We start from the raw sequence: 19,631 nt of genomic DNA, 5'->3' as shown, positions 1-19,631 counted from the left end.
AAAACAATCATAACAGATATGGGAACCGAATACAAAAATAGTTTATTTGAGGAATTGTACAAACTTCTTAAAATTGAGCATAAAACCTCAACACCTTACCATCGTCAAACTCTAGGCACTGTTGAACGCAGCCATAGGACATTCAATGAATATGTGCGTTCTTACATATCAAGTGACAAAGACGATTGGGATGATACCTCAAATATTTTTCATATTGTTACAATACAATACCGTCTACTATTCAGGGTTCTGCCCTACGCTTTTTGTACGCCGCGCAAGGGTTGTAGATATATTTTGTTCTATTCTAAAAAGCAGGTAACGCCTTTACGGAGCATTTCGCTCTTTTGTGAAAACTGTTGCCTGCTCGCAATGCTAAAGCGCTACACTTTTACCCTGCATAAAATGGCAGTGCAACTCTGCTAGACCAGCTGATCGTGACAATTTATTTTCGTAACTTCACAAATTTTTAGCGAAGAAAATTTAAATGAAGGAAATAATTGCTAATGAATTTTTATTATCATTGACAGCACGTTTGTGAAAATCAGCTGATACACGGGGTAGCCATTTACGTTCTTTGCATGCACTATAAATATTCAAAACTTTCTGGGATAGGAGTAACTCTATTAAGGCTTTACCATTTACTTAGGCAACAATTTATTTCAGAAAAGAAAACGCTATTAGTATTAGTTAGAGATGAAACCGGTCATAAGTTAGATAATACATATAAATGATCCTATAGAATAAAAAATATTGATAAGAATAACAATTTTACGTTAATTCCTCATAGAATAGAAAGTAGAGATAGCACAAATAAAGATAAGAAAATAATAATTCATAAAAATAGGTTCAAACTACTATAAATCTAAATTATTAATAAACAAAACAGTCTAACTAGAAAATCCAATTACAACAGCATACACTTAACTAAATAAAAGCATTCCACTTTACTCATAATTTTCGTTAAGTATTCGTTACATAATATGTACACATGTAAAAAACAAATGTAAACAAATCAAAGAGAAAAAACATAAAAACTACATAAACAAATAAATTTATTTCTTTTTGGCATCAAATTACCATTATATCATAAATTACAGCCGCACAACACTTGAATGTGAATAAACCATTGCAATGTTATAAACATAAGCAAATTTAAGTGGTTCATAAAGTAAAATGATACAAAATAGCCACATTCAAAATTTAATTATGTCGCTTGAATAGCCTTACATAATAACCAAGATATGGCCATTCTTTCAAAAGCGGATGGTGTAGTATGACGTGAAATTCATTCTGCTTACACTATATTCAATTGTCTTATACATACATACATATAGCCGAATACCATTACCCAAAATAAAGAGTGCAATTCACTTTAATCCAATAAGTATTTATACATTCTTGCGTACATATACGATTCATATTTGTTCACGTTTGTGAAGTAGTTGCATTGCCCGGCGAACTGAGTACATACATATATGCATATGAGTATATGTATCTAAATAGTTCGTTGGCTTGCAATCTGACTCTATATGTTCACTTGCATATATGAATTTATGTACATTTAGTTTGTAAGTATTAGTGTAAATAGGTATTCTAGTATAGAGGAAATATTTGTATAAAATAACCAATTTTGTCAATAAAGAATCAATTCTGTTCGACCACAATAGCGAACAATACAAATGGTATTTTTATTCATTACGTTTATTCGATTCACGGATTCAACGCCCTGCTTTTACTACAAATATTTGTTCGAGAAATCAGTTATAACGGGAATTGAAAGCGATGTCTACGATCAAAAGGAAGCTTTCGCCAGTTGTGAACGGCTACGATGACGTAAATTTTAAGAGACAAAAATTGCCTACACCAATTTCAAGTGCAATAAATGTGGAAAGTATGGTCATAAGGCCGAAGTGTGTCGACTCAACAATAAGTCAAATCGTAAGAAAAATACAACAATCAACAAATCTATTAGTAGAACTTGTTGTTGTTGTTGTTGTAGCGATAAGAGAACTTCTTATTCATCGTCTTCGGTGTTACATGTTTCGTTGTCGTCAAATTGGTCATTATGCTTCACGATGCCCAACAGTCTCAAAGGAAAAGGAATCAAATAACAAACCGAATAGTTCTTCAAGTCTGCGTGCAGATGATTGTGTATTGAACGCACCTTCAGGTATTTTGCAGCAGTCAGATGGCGATAGATATGTTCTTTCTGTTCTGAAATCGAAGAGAACTTTTAAATACTCCCATGACCGTCTACGCAAAATGCCTGATGGTGAAATAGAAAAAGAATATGTAAGCGATTAATAAAGATTAAAAAAAAACATTCTAATATGTTTTTCATCTCACAGGAATATATTTGAGAAAAGCGTTGAATATGAGCTATTAGTAACCCACACAAAGAAATGAATCAATGGGAAGAAATCTACAACACTTAAACAGAATAAAAAATAAAAGCGGAAAGTAGTAACAAAAATATCAGAATAAAATCTGAAACAGTAGCGAAACACCTCGCAATCATTTTAGAGTCGTTGAACAATTTAGGAAAAGTAATATGTAAAGTAAGTACAATACTCACAAAAAATCACCAAACTGAGGCACATCAAATTTTTTCGAGTGTTAGAGATAATTTAGTATCTTCACTCGCAACTACTGTTGAAGAAGATTTGCAAATTGATTTCAATACTCTCTTATCAGAGTCCTCTTCCAGTCAGACTCCACTAATTGACGAAAATAAAAGAATTGAAATAGTTAAATTACCAAACACAAACGTCAAAATGCCACAAATAGTAGTAGAATTCATTAAGACGGCTTCATCAGTGCTACTCGAGTTGGATGGTAAACCAAGAATCTGCATAATTTTTTTGGATGCTTTTGATATCTTTGAACAAATCAAAGATAATCATGAAGCAGTAGCAATTTCAAAATTCACCCAACAGGAAAAGCAGCAAATTCCACTTCAATAGTAAACTTACTTAATCTTCTGGTAAATAGTTACATACCCATTATTAAAACCGAATTGGTAGTAATATCACAATTAGTACCCCAAGGAATACATAGCTGGAAAAGAAAATTAATGTTAAAAGTTTTAAAGAAAAGTCAGTGGAAGCATGCAAACTACTAAAAGTTACAGCAAGATCAAAAACCAGAAAGCCAACACAAACAATAATTTGAAAGTTTTTGACGACCTTTTAAACTTTTAAATACTCCCATGACCGCTACGCAAAATGCCTGATGGTGAAATAGAAATAGAATATGTAAGCGATTAATAAAGATTAAAAAAAACCATTCTAATACGTTTATTCTTCTCACAGGAATATATTTGAGAAATGCGTTGAATATGAGCTATTAGTTATGAGTGTGTATGCTGAAAGTAAGAATCTGATAAGAATATATTTGAGAAAAGCGTTGAATATGAGTTATTAGTTATGAGTGTGTATGCTGGAAGCAAGAATCTCATAAGAATATATTTGAGAAAAGCGTTGAATATGAGTTATTGGTTATGAATGTGTATGCCGGAAAAGGAAGCATCTCAGAAAATAAAAGTAAAAAGCATTGGATTCACTATTGCTGATGGAGGCATATGAAGACAAAGGCCGTCACACGAGGACGTGTGACATTGTAGGATGGCAACAAGAAATTGTATGGCTTCTTAATTTATATACCTAGGTCAGGACTGACCGAGTGCCAACAGAGCCACACGAGGACGTGTGACTTAATGATATATCTGACAACTATGTATTGCCAGAGCAGAGTAATAGTGGTACACTTGTTTGGAAAAGGGGTTTACCACGTTATCACCAAAATCAAAATCCCCAAAACAAAATCCCCAAATCAAAATCCCCAAAATCAAAATCCCCAAACTCATAATCCCCAGCACAAAATCCCCATTTTATGTGTGAAATAAATTCAAATTAGGTTTAAAATCGCCGCGACCAAAAAAGGCTAATAATCCATACCAACTTTCTGCATAGGCGGCCTTCGGCCGCGCTTATAAAAAATAACCCTGGGCTATGCCATGCCAAGTCCGGGTGTGTGGTATAACCGTGGCTACCGCCACGGTGATGTCCTTCTGCGTAGTACACGCTTCTGTTAGCTTGTTCGAATTAGAGCGACTAGCAGTCATATATATGGATAAGTAAAAATATGTATTGCCAAAACGTGAATATATAGTTATACATACATAAATATGAATGAAAGAGGAAAGAGATATTGTTATTTTTTACACGGTAATGATGTTTATCATAGCACTGGGATTTTGTGTTTGGGGATTGTGATTTTGGGGATTTTGAATTTGGGGATTATGTGTTTGGGTATTATTTTTTTTTGGGGATTTCGTGGCACTCCCTTGGAAACGCACTTGTTTGGAAAAGCCCTTGTTTGGTAAGCCACTTGCCAAATAATACCTGTTTGAGCAAAGTAACTACGCAATAATTTAAAGTAAAATCAATTGTGGGCTAGGAAAGGTGAATAGGAAGCCTTGAAAAGCAAAAGTTGTTTTAGGACAGTTTGTAGTGCGTAGACAAGTCGTACACGCGAGGAATAATAAAAAGTATAACCACCAGCGCATCGCTACATATCAGAAGAGCAAAATAATTATTATGGAAGATTCGACATATAAATTATCTGTTTCGAAAAAAGTGAATTTTGTGGTCAAAAGGCTTTACTTAACTCTCAATTAACACCGTCGTTTAAAACTCTAAATTAGCTGCTAATATAAACTTATTCTAGCTGTGTCAGCAAAACTTCGGTCGGCGTGTTTCGGACGTTAGGTTAGGTTAGGTTAGGTTGAACTGGCCGATCAATAAAAACCTCACATAGATTGAATATGTCCATAGTCTTACCAGAATTTGTTTGACGACCAAACGGAAGAACCCCAATCAGGTGCCAGGAAATATGTTATAGAATATCTCCGTCCTCTTGGCAAATAATAGCAGTTTTCTAGGACCCTGCTTAATTACTGCCTCGAGATCTGGCAACTTTGCCGACCCTAATACCTGGAGCCTTGACCTGGCGAGCGCAGGAAATGACCACAGAACGTGCTCAACAGTTTCTTCCTGCAGATCACACTACCTACACTTGCTGTTACTGTTGAGGCCTAACTTATAAGAATGTGACGCCAGAAGGCAGTGTACAGTCAGTATGCCCATCGCGAGCCTTAAGTTTTCTCTCTTCAGATATATGAGCCAGTCTAATATCATAGGCTTTGCACATGATCTTAGAAATTTTGCAGGTCCGCGCTTTAGTCCAGGCCTTTCCTGTTTGATTAATATGCAACTCCTGTCTCCTTTTGATTTCCGCCATACGGATTGGAACGTCGATCGTCGACTCAGCGAATGTTGCACCCTCCTTTGCCAACTCATCGCCCTTTTTGTTACCTTCTATCCCTTTATGACCGGGAACCGGCCTGAGCGGGGAGTGCCACGAAATCCCCCAAAAAAAAAATACCCAAACACAAAATCCCCAAAGAAAAAAAAAATACCCAAACACATAATCCCCACATTCAAAATCCCGAAAATCAAAATCCCCAAACACAAAATCCCAGCGCTATGATAAACATCATGACCATGGAAAAAATAGCGATATCTCTTTCCTCTTTCATTCATATTTTTGTATGTATAACTATATATTCACGTTTTGGCAATACATATTTTTACTTATCCATATATAGGACTGCTAGTCGCTCTAATTCGAACAAGCTAACAGAAGCGTGTACTACGCAGAAGGACATCACCGTGGTGGTAGCCACGGTTATACTACACACCCGGACTTGGCATGGCGTAGCCCATGGTTATTTTTTATAAGCAGAAAGTTTATATGCAGAAAGTTGTAATGGATTATCAGCCTTTTTTGGTCGCGGCAATTTTAAACCTAATTTGAATTTATTTCACACATAAAATGGGGATTTTGTGTTGGGGATTATGAGTTTGGGGATTTTGATTTTGGGGATTTTTATTTGGGGATTTTGTTTTGGGGATTTTGTTTTTGGGGATTTTGATTGTGGGGATTTTGTTTTGGGGATTTTGATTTTGGGGATAACGTGGTCAACCCGCCTGAGCGAAGTTTTCCGAATGCGCCTTTGCATTCCAAAACACTTCTTGATGAAGTACTGTGTGAGATTATTGCCTTAATCGCAGCCTGACTATGAACATAAAAATTAACGCGACTGCAGCTTAAGTACGCTTCCTTCATTTCTGCTGCTTTCTTCACTGCTATAATTTCCGCTTGAAAACGCTGCAGTAACCTGGCAACCTGTAGGATATACTTATTTTTGGGTCGACACAGTAAACAGCAGACCCAACGCCTACCATTCATTTTGAACCATCCTTATACACGTGTATAGTATGTTATGCGATTTCTGCGCACCGGCACCAACCCTCGGATCACTTGTGGCCCCAATATCTCTTTCGAAGCTCAGCCACGGGACCATAAATTCCGTTTTCCCGATATTAGATGGCGCTATACTGCTGTGGCCATGTGGCCTGCACTCAAGCTGCTCCGAGGCCTTGAGCCTAGTTGCCGTTGCTAAAGCGATGTTTTTGGCCGTTAGGTCTACGGGCGGGATGTGTAGAATGGCATGCCATGCTGCTGTTGGCTGGTTTTAAGGGGTCCGTTATGCTAATCATTGATATTATGCATACCCCCTTAAGTTTTTTGGTATACGTACTTTTTTGTGTGACTGTCCACCAAACAAGAACTCCATAGTAAAGTATTGGTTTCACAATTGCTGTAAATACCCAACGAGAGAGTTTGGGTGATAAGCCACACGTGCATCCTAGCATCCTCTTGCATGCATACAGTGCCGCGGAGGCTCTCTTCGCTCTCTCTTCCACACGGAAACTCCAAAAACTTACTATCTAGTATAACTCCTAGATACTTTGTACTATATTTTTCTTATAGGATTACCCATCTGAGCTTAGGTTTAGTCCAATAAGGGACCTTATATTTCCTAGTTTAAATTACTAAATCGTTTTTTTTCGCGTTGGCGGTTAACCCGATTCCAGATGCCCAGACATGCACATCCCGAAGTGCCTGATCCATCAGAGAGCTGCTTGTTGTTAGGCATCTGCCGCTCACGATGACAGAAACGTCATCTGCATATGCCGTAAGTTTGACTCGTCCTCCATCGAGCCGCCTAATCAATTGGTTTATAACCAGCGTCCACAGCATTTGTGATAAAACCCCACCACGCGGCGTTCCTCTGTTTACAGATTTCGTTGCTTCGCACAAACCCCATTGCGATGAGATCATTCTGCAGCTTAACTTGAAGCCGATCCAATTTGCTAAAGCTGGATGAACTTCAATCGAGTTTGAACTGTCCATAATTGCTCTTTTCGAGACACTGTTGATCCGGCAATGTCCAGAAAAACACCTAGGGCATATTCCTGGTGTTCCAGGGACGTCTCTATATTCATAACCACCCCATGCAATGCAGTATCGACTGACTTGTCTTTGGTGTAAGCATGCTGTGCTGATGAGAATAATTCCCCGTTTATTTTTGATTTTATATACACATCTATTAATCTCTCTAGGGTTTTGAGTATAAAAGATGTCAAACTGATAGGCCTGTAGTCTTTCGGGTGCAGACGACTGGCTTTTCCGCTTTCGGTAGTTAGACTACTCGAGCTGTTCTCCAAGATTGCGGGACGTGGTTCAGTTTTATGCATCCCTCAATGTTTATCTGTCTGCAGCATAGCAGGGAAATCCCATCTGGGCCCGGTGATTTGAATATAACAAACGTTTTTATTGTCCATTCAATTTTGGTATTTGTAACCAATCCTGGTACCTCTCGCTCCGTGTAAGGAATGTAGACGTGGTTACATAACTCTTCCGCATCATCTCCTGTTGGGAAGTTTGTCTTAAGTAGTTCCTCAAAGGACTCTTCGCTACTGTGTGACCATTCCCAGTCGTCCTTTTTTATCAGTCCGTGACCGCATGTCATTTAAATAGGACTTTCCTCAGTCTCGCCGTTTCACTGGATCATTCTATGTCGGCACAGAAATTCTTCCGTGAAACCCGTTTTGAATAGTTGATTTCACGTTTATAGATCCTCAACAGATGTATTCGTCCCAGCACTTCTCTCTTTCCGCAACTTTTGTCAGCTTAAAAATCTGTTTTACCTGCCCTCTCAGAAGACTCAGCTCCTTACTCCACCATGGTGGCTTTGCTTTCCCCTTGAATCTTCTCAGAGGACAAGCTCTGTTGTACGCAGTTGTCAGCGCCTTTGATAAGAAGTGGTTGCTCTCCTCCAACTCCTCTACGGTGACAACCTCGCTAGGTCTTCGGTGCTAAAGTTGATAGCATACACGAGTATAGGAGTTTCCTTACCATGACTGCAGCTCTAACACTGATCTCCGTCTTTGGATAATAAACGCTGAATCCACGAGCGCTAAGTCCAGATACGTTTCCTCCAGATGAGAGCCATGGCTTCTGTATCAGCGCTACATCAAACGAACCCTCCTCAAGAGTCAGGAGAAGCTCGCTCGATGCCTCTTTACTGTGTTGGAGGTTTATCTGTAAGATTCGCAGCGCCAATGAGCTATTTTTCTCCCTCCAAATTATCCGCCACTGTTTTCCGAGTCTGGAGGGCCGTTTTCCCCTCCCTAGTTCGAAGCGTCTTTGTTAGATTCGCAGCATCATTGAACACTTTGTCCACTTCCAATACCTCCACCCCTACACTTATTCCCTTGTCTTTTCCTGCTACTTCCAGGCCCTCCTGGTCGTTTTCCACCTCTCCTGCTTTCAGCATGTTTTGGTTTTCCTTAAGGTTCTCAGCACCATTGATTTGCTCGTGCACCTCTGTCACTGCGCCTTTGCCCCCCGTCATTTGCCGCTACTTTCAGGTTCTCGAGGTCCTCTTCCACCTCCCCTGCTTTTAGCGTATTGGGGTTATTGTCCCGGGGACTCCTCTTTTTAAGGCGCATAACTATACTACCTGGACGCAGGACATTTTCCAAAGCTGTGAGTGCAACAGATCCTCCGATTCCTTATTAATTTGGAGGATGTAGTACTGCCCCCCCCCCCCCCCCCCCTCCACGGGTCGGGATACGTGGAGTACCTTCCATTCCCGCCTTGGTATGTTCGAGTTCTGCCGCTGCAGCATACTAAGCGTGTCTTCCGCCTTCAGCACTCGCGGTATTCAAACCTTAGCCTTTGGTATCGTGGGTATCAGTGCTCTATCCACCACCTTCAACCTTGCGTCTTATTGTTTTTGAAGATCTGGCACAACTCTCTGCAGCCGTTCAAAATTCTCGTTTTTGGTGCAGGTCATCAGTTTAACCCCATTCTACCATCCAGCTGTTTCGAAGGTCGGTAGCGGTCTGTTCGGTTCATCATGGATCATTTTGATCATGATACTGACCAACTCCCCTTCTACGGATCTCCACCTTTCGATTCACATCCGCCCTTTGGGAACGCTGAAATCTAGTAGTGCCACAGTCAGGGACTGCCTTGCAACTGCGCTCATCTTCTTCTCGATGAAAACCGGAGTCTCAGCGTTCGCTCCCTTTAGTAGAATCAAGTAAGTTGGAGTCTGGTTGTTATCTCCTTTTAGCCTACTAACACTTGTGTCTTTGCTTCTCAAACTATAATTGCCTTCTTCTTCCTGTATTACAGCCTTGTAAGTACATGGCTTTCCAGTACTTATATTTCCCTCTTCGTTCCGCTTTGCAGATTTTGGCGTTTGTTTCCTGTCATTCCGGCTAGTTGGCCTCCTGGTTATTGTACTGGGGCGTTTGCCATCCCCCTTCTGCCTCTTAAAAGCAGGCTTTTCAGGTACAGCCGATCCCGGTCTCTTGCCTCTCGGGGCTTCTTCCTCTTCGATACGGCTGCAAAATTGAGGATTGCTCGCAGCAAAGTTTTCGTCAGTGAACTGTCTTCGACATTCTTCCACTGTCTCACGGGCCCATGCCAAGCGATTACTCTCATCGTTGGCAGAGTGAACCACTGGGCGCTAGCGCTGCACAATTCTTAATGCAGCCCGATAATTTGAGAGGGTTCTCTTAAGCTCCCTATCTCGTTGTTCCCGTTCTAACATTAGTTCATAGTCGGGCGCTATGGAGTTCGGCTAAGCCTCCCACCAACGACACGGTGCCTGCTATAGTGAGGGGTGGTGGACGTTTTTCCAGCTCAATTGCGGATATCGTTCGCAATTCCAGTATTTTAGTTGATCCAGCATTTGGATTATTTCCCGTTTACCCAATGAATGTTAAGTCGTTTGAGGAAACAACTAAGCTCACTAGGCACAAGCGTCAACTTGAGTTGTAACATATTTGGTGCAAACTCTTCCCCCTCCAAAAACGAACGTCCTCGTTTGTTAAGGCAAACAAGAATTATTGGCTCCGTTAAGGCGGGCACTTCGGGTGTTATGGGTTCTTTCTTATCGCTTACTTGTATTTTCAAATTGTAGCTTGATAGCTCTATTGGCTCTTTTGAGTAAAATATTTTGTTGTTACTGTTACTAATATTGGCCCTCCTAGGCTGATCAATATACTGAAAAAATAAACAGATAACGCATTAAAAAATGAGAATGCAAATAAATTTTCTCGGCGTGGTGTCACGCTCTTGGTTAAAGTTCTCATTGCATACGTATGAAAAGCTGATTGTTTACAAGTGACGATTGGATGAAATTTTGTTTGACGTGAATTCATTGTTTTTGTACTTTTTTCAGACGGAATGAGAATAAAAGGTGTAAAATATTAGCAAAAAACATGTCCGGAAGCGACCTTTTAGCCATGCCATATTCAAAATAAAGCACTGCTATAAGTTTTATATAAAAACAAGTAAGGACAGGACTGTCTTCGGCTATGCCGAAGACTTCATACCTTTCATGAATGGGACTGAACAATAATCTTATGCCCTTCGTAATCTCCGAATAATCAGATGTATAAGATAAGAAATATCTAGTGAACAGATCTACATACCTAAACGATTTTTAAGATAAATATAAAATAAACAAGTAAGGAAGGCTAAGTTCGGGTGTAACCGAACATTACATACTCCGTTGAGAGCTGTGGAGACAAAGTAAGGGAAAATCACCATGTTGTAGAAAGATCCTAGGGTAACCCTGGAATGTGTTTGTATGACATGTGTATCAAATGGAAGGTATTAAAGAGTATTTTAAGAGGAAGTGGGCCATAGTTCTATAGATGGACGCCATTTAGGGATATCGCCATAAAGGTGGACCAGGCCTGACTCTAGAATTCGTTTGTAGGATATGGGTATCAAATGAAATGTGTTAATGATAATTTTAAAAGGGAGTGGGCCTAAGTTCTATAAGTGGACGCCTTTTCGATATATCGCCATAAAGGTGGACCAGGGGTGACTCTATAATTGTACGATATGGGTATCAAATGAAAGGTATTAATGAGTATTTTAAAAGGGCGTGGGCCTAAGTTCTATAGATGGACGCCTTTTCGAGATATCGCCATAAAGATGGACCAGGGGTGACTCTAGAATTTGTTTGTACGATATGAGCATCAAATGAAAGGTGTTAATGAGTATTTTAAGAGGGCGTTGGCCTTAGTTCTATATGTGGACGCCTTTTCGAGATATCGCCATAAAGGTGGACCAGGGGTGACTCTAGAATTCGTTTGTACTATATGGGTATCAAATGAGAGGTGTTAATGAGTATTTGAAAAAAAGTGGGCCTTAGTCCTATAGGTGGACGCCTTTTCAAGATATCGCCATAAAGGTGGACCAGGGGTGACTCTAGAATTTGTTTGTACTATATGGGTGTCAAATGAAAGGTGTTAATGAGTATTTTAAAAGGAAGTGGGCCTTAGTTCTATAGGTGGACGCCTTTTCGGTATATCGTTATAAAAGTGGACCAGGTTTGACTCTAGAATGCGTTTGTACAATATGGGTATCAAACGAAAGGTGTTAATGAGTATTTTAAAAGGGCGTTGGCCTTAGTTCTATATGTGGACGCCTTTTCGAGATATCGCCATAAAGGTGGACCAGGGGTGACTCTAGAATTTGTTTGTACTATATGGGTGTCAAATGAAAGGTGTTAATGAGTATTTTAAAAGGGAGTGGGCCTTAGTTCTATGGGTGGACGCCTTTTCGGGATATCGCCATAAACGTGGACCAGGGGTGACTCTAGAATGCGTTTGTACAATATCGGTATCAAATGAAAGGTGTTAATGAGTATTTTAAAAGGAAGTGGGCCTTAGTTCTATAGGTGGATGCCTTTTCGAGATATCGCCATAAAGGTGGGCCAGGGGTGACTCTAGAATTTTTTTGTACGATATGGGTATCAAATGAAAGGTGTTAATGAGTATTTGAAAAAAAGTGGGCCTTAGTCCTATAGGTGGACGCCTTTTCGGTATATCGTTATAAAAGTGGACCAGGTTTGACTCTAGAATGCGTTTGTACAATATCGGTATCAAATGAAAGGTGTTAATGAGTATTTTAAAAGGAAGTGGGCCTTAGTTCTATAGGTGGATGCCTTTTCGAGATATCGCCATAAAGGTGGGCCAGGGGTGACTCTAGAATTTGTTTGTACTATATGGGTGTCAAATGAAAGGTGTTAATGAGTATTTTAAAAGGAAGTGGGCCTTAGTTCTATAGGTGGACGCCTTTTCGGTATATCGTTATAAAAGTGGACCAGGTTTGACTCTAGAATGCGTTTGTACAATATGGGTATCAAACGAAAGGTGTTAATGAGTATTTTAAAAGGGCGTTGGCCTTAGTTCTATATGTGGACGCCTTTTCGAGATATCGCCATAAAGGTGGACCAGGGGCGACTCTAGAATTTGTTTGTACGATATGGGTATCAAATGAAAGGTGTTAATGAGTATTTTAAAAGGGCGTGGGCCTTAGTCCTATAGGTGGACGCCTTTTCAAGATATCGCCATAAAGGTGGACCAGGGGTGACTCTAGAATTTGTTTGTACGATATGGGTATCAAATGAAAGGTGTTAATGAGTATTTTAAAAGGAAGTGGGCCTTAGTTCTATAGGTGGATGCCTTTTCGAGATATCGCCATAAAGGTGGGCCAGGGGTGACTCTAGAATTTTTTTGTACGATATGGGTATCAAATGAAAGGTGTTAATGAGTATTTGAAAAAAAGTGGGCCTTAGTCCTATAGGTGGACGCCTTTTCAAGATATCGCCATAAAGGTGGACCAGGGGTGACTCTAGAATTTGTTTGTACTATATGGGTGTCAAATGAAAGGTGTTAATGAGTATTTTAAAAGGAAGTGGGCCTTAGTTCTATAGGTGGATGCCTTTTCGAGATATCGCCATAAAGGTGGGCCAGGGGTGACTCTAGAATGTGTTTGTACGATATGGGTATCAAATTAAAGGTATTAATGAGGGTTTTAAAAGGGAGTGGCCCTTAGTTGTATATGTGAAGGAGTTTTCGAGATATCGACCAAAATGTGGACCAGGGTGATTCCAGAACATCATCTGCCGGGTCCTGCTAATTTATTTATATATGTAATACCACGAACAGTATTCCTTCCACGATTTCAAGGGCTTTTGATTTCGCCCTGCAAAACTTTTTCATTTTTTTCTACTTAATATGGTAGGTGTCACACCCATTTTACCAAGTTTTTTTCTAAAGTTATATTTTGCGTCAATAGACCAATACAATTACCATGTTTTTTTCGTATTTGATATATAATTATGTCATTTTTTTCATTTTTCGTAATTTTCGATATCGAAAAAGTGGGCGTGGTCATAGTCGGATTTCGGCCGTTTTTTACACCAATACAAAGTGAGTTCAGATAAGTACGTGAACTGAGTTTAGTAAAGATATATCGATTTTTGCTCAAGTTATCGTGTTAACGGCCGAGCGGAAGGACAGACGGTCGACTGTGTATAAAAACTGGGCGTGGCTTCAACCGATTTCGCCCTTTTTCACAGAAAACAGCCTCTACCAAATTTCACAAGGATTGGTAAATTTTTTTCGACTTATGGCATTAAAAGAATCCTAGACAAATTAAATGAAAAAGGGCGGAGCCACGCCCATTTTGAAATTTTCTTTTATTTTTGTATTTTGTTGCAACATATCATTACTGGAGTTGAATGTTGACCTAATTTACGATTACACTGTAAAGATATTAACTTTTCTTTTAAAATTTGAATTAAAACAATTTTTTTTTTAAAAAGTGGCGTGGTCGTTCTCCGATTTTGCTAATTTTTATTAAGCAGACATATAGTAATAAGAGTAACGTTGCTGCCAAATTTCATCATGAAATCTTCAACGACTGCCAAATTACAGCTTGCAAAACTTCTAAATTACCTTCTTTTAAAAGTGGAGGGTGCCACGCCCATTGTCCAAAATTTTACTAGTTTTCTATTCTGCGTCATAAGTTCAACTCACCTATCAAGTTCCATCGCTTAATCCGTATTTGGTAATGAATTATCGCACTTTTTCGATTTTTCGAAATTTTCGATATCGATGAGATGAGTGCCCAGGAACCTACATACCAAATTTCATCAAGATAACTCAAAATTTACTCAAGTTATCGTGTTAACGGATAGACGGACGGACGGACGGACGGACATGGCTCAATCGAATTTTTTTTCGATACTGATGATTTTGATATATGGAAGTCTATATCTATCTCGATTCCTTTATACCTGTACAACCAACCGTTATCCAATCAAAGTTAATATACTCTGTGAGCTCTGCTCAACTGAGTATAAAAATAAGTAGGTACTTTGTGTGAGGATGCAAAGTTTCAGGTTTTTTGTGGTCTGCGTGGAAAAACTATGACTACGAATCACGTATTTCAACAATATATGACGTAAACGTAACTATTTGATGAAATGTTTTGAATTTTGAAGCTTCTAGCCGTAAAAAAGGGGCAAAAAATACAGTTTATATGGGGTATATAATATATGTCCACCGATCTCTATGATTTTTTCAAACAACAATATATGCTATATACGTAAGCATTTGGTGAAATTTGAAGCTTCTAGCTGTTAATACGGGGCAGAAATTGCGCAAAGTTTCTTATATGAACAATCGGTTGTCTGAGATATATACTATATATACCACCGATCTCAATGATTTTTCAGACAACAATATATACTATACACGTAAAAATTTGGTGAAATTTGAAGCTTCTAGCTGTTAAAATGGGGAAGAAATTGCGCAAAGTTTCTTATCTGAACAATCGGTTGTATGAGATATATACTATATATACCACCGATATCAATGATTTTTTCAGACAATATATACTATACACGTAATTATTAATTATTATTAATATTAATTAAACGTAACTATTTGATGAAATTTGATGAATTTTGAAGCTTCTATCCGTAAAAAAGGGGCAAATATGACAGTTTGTATGAAGTATATAATATATATACCACCGATCTCTATGATTCTTTCAGACAACAATATATGCTATATACGTAACCATTTGGTGAAATTTGAAGCTTCTAGCTGTTAAAACGGGGCAGAAATTGCGCAAAGTTTCTTATCTGAACAATCGGTTGTATGAGATATATACAATGTATACACCCGATCTCAATGATTTTTTCAGATCTCAATATATGCTATACACGTAAGCATTTGGTGAAATTTGAAGCTTCTAGCTGTTAAAATGGGGCCGAAATCGCAAAAAAAATATATATATACTATATATACCATCATATATGTATTATATATATAACCGATCTCTATGATTTTTTGACACAACAATATATACTATATACGTAAGCAATCGGTGGAATTTGAAGCTTATAGCTGTTAAAATGGGGTAGAAATTGCGAAAAGTTTCTTATCTGAACAATCGGTTGTATGAGATATATACTATATATACAACCGATCTCTATGATTTTTTCAGACAAAAATATATGCCATATACGTAAGCATTCGGTGAAATTTGAAGCTTCTAGCTGTTAAAATGGGGCTAAAATTGCGAAAATATATATATATACTATATATATATACTATATATACCACCATATATACTATATATACCACCGATCTGTATGATTTTTTCAAACAACAATATATGCTATATACGTAAGCATTCATTGAAATTTGAAGCCTCTAGCTCTTAAAATAGGGCAGTAATTACGAAAAGTTTCTTATCTGAACAATCGGTTGGGGGGGGATATATACTATATATACGACCGATCTCATCAATTTTTTCAGGCAACAATATGTGCAATATACGAAAGTATATGCTGAAGTGTGAAACTTCAATCTGTTAAATTGAGTAAGATATTACAAAAATCCTCTTTTTCTGAAAAATCGGTTGTATGGAGGATATATGCTATAGTGGTCCGATCCGGCCGGTTCCGACAAATGTCTAATCGGACACCCAAATACACCTGCTCACCAAAGTTTATCAAGATATCTCAAAAATTGAGGGACTAGTTTGCATACAAACAGACAGACCGACAGACGGACAGACGGACAGACAGACAGACGGTTATGGCTAAATCAACTCAGCTCTTCGTTCTGATTATTTCGGTATACTTAATGGTGGGTCTATCTATTTTCCTTTAAGGACTTACAATTTTGGGTTTCGTGACGAAATTAATATACCATTTCATTTTCATGAAAGGTATAATAAAGTACGCTGAGTCAGTAGTAGTAGAGGGTGGTGTTTATTTTTTTTAATTAAATGATGTTTTATAAAAGGCAAATGTTTGATTTTCCTTAAAGGAAAAATTTAATCCAGACTTACAATCGTGTACAAATATACAAGAACTTGAAATATGTATGTATGGCAAACCGCAAGCGACCAAGTTGATTGTTTAGTATGATCCTGTATATCTTTCCATAACAATAATAGCAATAAGTTTTTGTGATATATATCCGGGGAGATGAAGCCCGTTTCCCTTCCAGTATGTGGTGTGCTGTTTTTAAAATGTTCCCACTAATTGGTCATCCTACACGTTTTTGGCCGACACCGAACACATCTGATAAGGCAGATTATTTTTTCCTTTACTTTAACTTTTCATGGCAGAAACATAATCGAAGGGTTTGCCAAGCCACCAAATCAATTTGATGTTAGTTGTTCGCCCGCTTTTCAAATTTGAATAATAAATGTACTAGGAAGAAGTTACTCTAACTCCGGCATTGTCGTTTACTCAGGTAACAATTGTAAATACTCCCAACACTGGTAGCAATATATATATATATATATATATATATATATATATATATATATATATATATATATATATATGCCAAATTTCTGTCACTTTTCCTAAAATAGAAACTTATTTCACAGAAATAAAAAAAGTGCTCTTAAAGAGATATTTGCAGTTGAAGTTGGCTATTTTCATGTGGTTGTTGTAATGTTGGTGTACCCACAAAAAAAATTTTAAACATAAGTGTTTTGCGCGGATATAGTTTTGGTCTCCAAACCGGTGTTGGACCCACCCAGGGTAATTTTTTATAAGCGCGGCCGAAGGCCGCCGATGCAGAAAAGTGTTCTGCGCAAAAATACTATGGATACCACCCCGGTTTCGGAGGGACCCGCGAGTAATTTTTCGGTTTTTGTTTAATATCTTTTGAACGAGTTAAAATTTTTCATTTCTGCCTTCGGATTATTAATACAGAGGTCAATACGCGTCGTTTGACACCTCTCTCGATATTGGTAGCGATTGCTAATAGACCCCTCAACTAGACTTTTACCGAATTGTCAAAATCGGTGGAGCCTATCGGCTCCTTTTCAACTTTAAACGAATAAGGACAAAGAAAATTCAAATGGCGATAATTAAGGATACAGTATTTTTTGGATAAATCGAAGACGAGCATTTGTTTGTATTATTGATAGCTATCAACTAATAACTTTGTTACTCAAAATCACTTTCAGGAATTTTCACTCTGTGTCTTTAAACATAACATTTATTTACATTATTATTAAGTACATTGTTTTATTAAAATTACTAGCCTTTACCCGCGGCCCCGTCCGCAAGGACAAATTTAAATATATGGGCTTTTCGCGTTAGCCTGCTTGTTATCTGTTTAAAATTTTGTTTTCTGTCTAATGCATTTTATTTTTGTAATTGAGTAAAAAAAAAGAACTAAATGAAAGGGTCCTCAAAAGTTCCCCGAATAGTCCCAAAAAAACCCGAAATGACAGCGACACGATTCTAGACGTATCCAGAGAACCACACAGAAATGATCCCTGAAGGTGTTCCAAAATAATCCCGAAAAGGTTCCGAAATGACCCTGACGGGCTCCCGGGGGATCTCAAAAACCATCCAGAAAATATCCAGGAATGGTCCCTAAATTATCCCGACATGCTCCAGAAAAAGTTCCGAAATGGCTCCGAGGGGATCCACGACGGATCGCGAAAACCATACAGAAATGGTTTCGGAAGGATCCCAAAATGATCCCGAAATAGTCCGGAAATGACCCAGATGGGATCCCGCACAGATCCAGAAATGATCCCGGAACGGTGCAAAAACTATCCCGGAAAAGTAACAAAAAATCCCGTAATGGCTCCTACGGCATCCCGGACGGATCCAGAAATGATCTCGGAAGGGTCCCCAAATGATCCCAAAATGGTCCCGAAATGACCCTGATGGATCCGGCAAACCATCAAGAAATTATGCCGAAAGGGTCCCAAATGATCCCGAAATAATACAGAAAAAGTCACGAAACGACCTCTAAAGGATCCCCAAATGATCCCGTATTAGCCCCGAAAAGGTCCCGAAATAACCCCAACGGGATCCCGGACAAATCCTGAAAACCATCCACAAATGATGCCGGAAGGAATCCCAAATGATTCCGAAAAAGTCCCGCATTGATTCCGACGGGATCCCAAACGGATACCGAAAATCATCCAGAAGTGATGCCGGAAAGGTCCTCAAATGATCACCTAATAGTCCCGAAATGACACTTAAGGGGTCATGGACGGATCCCATAAACCATCCAGAAATGATCCCGATATAGTCGCGAAAAAGTTCCGAAATGACCCTGACGGGATCTCGAACGCAACTCTAAATGACCCTGACGGGATCCCGGACAGATCCCGAAATCCATCCAGAAATGATCTTGGGAGGGACCCCAAATGATCCCGAAAAAGTCCCGCAATGATTCCGACGGGATCCTGATCGGATACCGAAAGCCATCCAGAAGTGATGCCGGAAAGGTCCTCAAATGATCACCTAATACCAAAATGACCCTGACGGCATCCAGGACTGATCCCGAAATCCATCCAGAAATGATCTTGGGAAGGTCACAAAATTGTCCCGAAATAGTCTCGGAAAAGTTCAGAAATTACCCTGACGGGTGCCCGGACGAATCCTGAAAGCCATCTCTAAATGATCCCGAAAAAGTCCCGAAATGACCCTGACTGGACCTCGAAAGGATCCCGAAAACTATCCAGAAATGATGCCGGAAAGGTCCTCAAATGATCTCCTAATAGTTCCGAAAAGACCCTGACGGGATCCCGAACGGATCCCGACAACTATCTAGAAATGATGCCGAAAGGGCCCGCAAATGATCCCGTATTAGTCGAGAAAAAGTCCCGAAATGACCCCGACGGGATGCCGGACGAATCCCAAAAACCATCCAGAAATGATGCCGGAAGGGACACCAAATGATCCCGAAAAAGTCCCGCAATTATTCCGACGGGATCCTGAACGGATACCTAAACCCATCCAGAAGTGATGCCGGAAAGGTCCTCAAATGATCACCTAATAGTCC

At 39.0% G+C, this 19,631-nt stretch overlaps 1 protein-coding gene across 5 annotated transcripts in view; it reads right to left on the bottom strand.

Annotated features, from left to right (window-relative positions):
* Positions 1-19,631, bottom strand: part of LOC137236858 (axin-like) — a 1,106,688-nt gene that overhangs the window by 320,265 nt on the left and 766,792 nt on the right. The gene's annotated exons all lie outside the window — the stretch shown is intronic.

Source organism: Eurosta solidaginis, chromosome 1, assembly GCF_040869045.1.
Source record: "Eurosta solidaginis isolate ZX-2024a chromosome 1, ASM4086904v1, whole genome shotgun sequence".
Classification (NCBI taxonomy): domain Eukaryota; kingdom Metazoa; phylum Arthropoda; class Insecta; order Diptera; family Tephritidae; genus Eurosta; species Eurosta solidaginis.
This window is presented reverse-complemented; position numbering and strand designations above follow the sequence as displayed.